The 4170-nt window shown below is 35.4% G+C and overlaps 1 long non-coding RNA gene across 1 annotated transcript; it reads left to right on the plus strand.

Moving 5' to 3' along the window:
- Positions 1-258: 258 nt before the first annotated feature.
- LOC147538774 (uncharacterized) lies at positions 259-3468 on the plus strand. Its single transcript, XR_015225622.1, has 2 exons — positions 259-1214; positions 1448-3468. It is a non-coding gene; the product is annotated as an uncharacterized LOC147538774 (long non-coding RNA).
- Positions 3469-4170: the final 702 nt, after the last annotated feature.

Raw genomic sequence — 4170 nt, forward strand, 5'->3', positions numbered from 1 at the left:
AATACTGGTTGGGAGTTGGTGTACTCTTGTGCTTGTATGCATGATGCGTGAAGATGCTTATTCTATTTTTCTTTTCTCATTTTCCAACTTTTTGTTTCATGTCCTTTTAGTGTCAAGTCTTCTCATAAGCCATAGTACACTATCAAGATACGTGGGTACATTCGAGAATATCATTTGTGATATATTAATATTGGCGGCCACATATTATTGCATGAGTGCAAGTCTCCCAATGATGTACGGTAATGCACAATTAAGTTTGGAATAAACTCTATTTGGATTACACTAAGAAATAACTGTATCTTGGTGGTTAGTGGTTACTGCTGAATATGGAGGTTTCATTTTTTACTGATTTTATTTTTAGTGATGATACTATGGTTTGTAAGTTTCGTAAGTATTTTGATACATTGTGGTATGGCACCAAAAGATTGTGGGTACTATCTGGAAATAAAGTTTGGAATCAATTTTAATACAAATACTGGTTTGGAGTTGGTTGAGAATAGCCTTTGCAATGTATCATATTGGCGGTTACTCTTAAAATCTCAGTTTAGATTATTATAACAGTAAGCTACGAAGTAATGTGGTTGACATTTCTTTCTTTACAGATAGTGCTTGGACAGTTTGGTCGCAATTGTGGTTACACGTGTGAAGCAAGAATATGTTGATTGTATTTTGTTATAACTTTTTGTTGGTTTATGTCCTTATTGGTATTTTAAACTATTCCAAATTTAGATAGGTCTCCTCGTAGTTATTTAGATTTACCCAACTATGGTTCACGTGGCTTTATCTGAAAGTATGTCTACACATTACAGAAAGCTGCCTAGAAATGTGGCTATGAGATAAGGTGGTCAGTAGACTACTCAAATTGTAATAGCCAACACTTCAATATTATATTAGTGTTAGACTCATTGTCTATCATTTTATAATTTATGCAACCAAGATACTTGGGCTATACTCAGGAGGCCAGGAATTTGATCCGTAATATTATATTGGAGCTTACTGATATGCTGTGATGCCGTTTGGCAATTTAACAAGCTATTAATGCACATCAATTATAAGCTATCAAGTAATGTGGGTTAGTGCAGGATCTATTCTAAATTATTAAGGCTATAGTTTGTCGTAATGACCAGCAACTGCACGTACATGTGATGTTCGAATTTGCTTCTTTGCAATTAAGGTTGGCACTCACTCTTGTCGTGGCGGATTTGCATTGTGAGGTTAGCGACTTAAGAAATGCTGATTATGGATTCTGTGGTTGTTTGTTTGTCTTAATTTCACATATATTCTCTGATTTGGGCTTCTAAAAGTAAATTTTTTGGATTCAAGCAAGTATTGTTTCTGTAAGGCACTAAGGAAAATAGTCATAGCCTCAGTTATCTTTTCAAATGTATCTAATTATGCAAACCAAAAGGGTGATGCGCTCTTTGTTGAATAATGGTGGTGATTTCAGGTCACCTCGATTGCGCAAAGATTTCGTATGCTTAGTTGAAAACTTATATTCTGGATCCACTTTGTATTAAGATATCTTGATGTCAGCAAAAGGCCAACACATGAGACAGTAGCAGGTACACCCTCAACACCGAGTATCAAGTTCAACGCTTGTTCATGAAACTAAAAACTCATTACATTGTTGTTACGTTCAAATTTGTTCCTTGAATTAAAACATCCAATGAAAATTTATGTTCTTTATTTGGATGACATTATGAGGGTTTTTTGCGTCTACCAAACTAAAAACTCTTCACATTGGTGTTACGTTCAAATTATTATTACACACAAGTGGGAACTTATTTGCAACCTTTTGCTACTAATTAGTTGGTCGAGTTCAAACGTTATTTAAGACCTTTCAAAAAAAAACTAGTGACAGTGGTTTTTCACCCTTTAAAAAAAGGTTTGTTGTGCTTTAAGCCCCTGACTTTATTTTGTTAAAAACAATGGAGCTTGCCTTAACAATGACAGACGTTGCCTTCCAATACTTACCGCAGGTAATTTGTTGCTTTCTCTCGCTCTCTCTCTTACGCGCACACACACACACATGTCACACACACAAGCAGATGCCTTTTTCATTCACCTTTAGATAAGGATAATTTTTACAAAGATGTGATGGAGAGACGGTTTCGCAGTCAGGTTATCATGAGATTTTAGAGGAGTTACTTGTTTATTTCATTCAGCAGGTAAATCTCCCACAATTCCCATAAATACCTGGCTCATAATACTCTTGAAGCTGATATTATTCTGTTTCCCATTAATGCGTGGCTCAGAATTCCCGGATAAGCTGATATCTTGTCCAGTGGAGTTTGCCCACCCTGCCACACACAAACTCAATAGAAAAGATAAGTTAGAAAACAAAGATGTCGGATGTACGACTAAGTTCAGAGCTTTGTTTAAGCTCAGTATGTGGGCTTCAAGACTATGGAACATTATTTCTATATACCTGATTTTATGATTTGATTCGTCAAACTTCAGAACTTCTTAGAAAATGTCAGCTCCTAGTTCATATACCATACCCATCTCATTTGTAGCATTATAGCTATTGAAGGAATCGATTTGCAGCCTCAGATTGAGGTAAAAGCTGAAGAACATGTATGATAACTTGCTTCTTTTTCTTGTTAAAATTTGTTGCTGGAGTTCACTCAACAGATTCTCTTATGTATGGGACAAGAAATAAGATCTCTAACACATTAATCTCTTCTGAACAAATTAGGGTCGTCAATTTCAGTTCACATAATTAGAGCTTTTACACACCACTTGGAACTTATTTGCATCATTTTGCTGCTATTAGTTGGTCGAGCGCAAATGTTATTTTAGACCTTTCAAATGCAAGTGACCGTGGCTTCTCACCATTTAGAGAAATGAGTTGTTATGTTTTAAGCTCTGATTTATTTTGTTAAATAGAATGGAAATTGCCTTGATGAAAAATGACAGATATTGCTTTCCAAACCCAATCGCAGATAATATCTGTTGTTATTTATCTCTGTCTCCCTCTTTCTCTCAATCTCTCTCACATGCAGATGTTTTTTATGCACTTTAAAATGTGGGATGATAATCTTTACAAATATGTAATGGGGAAGGTTTCTCAATCTAGCGATCATGAGTTTTTAAAGTGGTTGCATGTCTATTTTATTCAGTAGGTGAATCTTCCACCAATTCCATAAATATCTGGCTCATAATACTCTTGCAGCTGATTCTTGCGTGATGTTCAATTTGATCCATCCGATTGTTGCAGTGGAGCTCCCCCCCTCCCACGCACAAACACAATACAAAAGAGATAAGGTAACAGCACAAAAGATATCCAACTAAGTTCAGTATGGGCGCTTTCAGACAGTAGAACATTGTCCCTTTACATCTGAGTTTATATTTTAATTGGTCAAATTTCTAAATTTCTTAGAAAATGTCACTTGGTAGCACTACAGTTTATCTGGGAGGATAATAACTTGCTTCTTTTGTTAAAATTTGTTGCTCGGGTTGACTCAACAGATACTCTTTTGTTAGGACAAAAACGGGTCCAACCCATCAATCTGTTCTGGATAAATTAGGGTTGTCAATTTTAGTTCACGTTTCTAAAGATTAATATAATTAGGCAACATGAGCAATTAATTGGAACTATGTGGTGTTTAGAACTACTAGTCCATTGTAAGATGACGAAACATGACCACCTTGGGACTAAAGAGGTCCACATGGATGGGTGGACTGGGTTTACTGTTCACACGCAAAGACGAGGTCTTCCTCAAAATATTTGAACAGGATTACTACTGTGATAGTAATGAACTAACAGTAATACTTTGGTTTGAAGTGTAAACTACTGAACATAGTTGTTATTAGTCTGCTTTTAGAATTATTATTCAGATTTTTTGTGTTCGCGTGAATTGCAGTTGAAGAAAAAATTGTGCGAGTTCTATTTGTATATGTGGTGTGATTTCCATGATCTGTACTCCTACAAATTAGTATTTGATGTGGCTTCCGTTGAATGTGTATATACACAAAATTACTATTTGACTGGTTTTGTTTGGTTTATTCTTAAAGAAGTTTTTGGTAATAGTATAACTAATCTTTTATATGATTGCATGAATACTGTGCAGAACTAGTGTCCAATGTGTGTTTATTCTCTGAGTCAGATTTGAAGCCTGACCTTATCTCTGAAATTCTGAATTGATTCACAATGTCTGACTCATCTGA

The sequence above is a fragment of the Eschscholzia californica genome, unplaced genomic scaffold (genome assembly GCF_041429995.1).
Source record: "Eschscholzia californica isolate CP2 unplaced genomic scaffold, dmEscCali1.0.p SCAF_5, whole genome shotgun sequence".
Classification (NCBI taxonomy): Eukaryota; Viridiplantae; Streptophyta; class Magnoliopsida; order Ranunculales; family Papaveraceae; genus Eschscholzia; species Eschscholzia californica.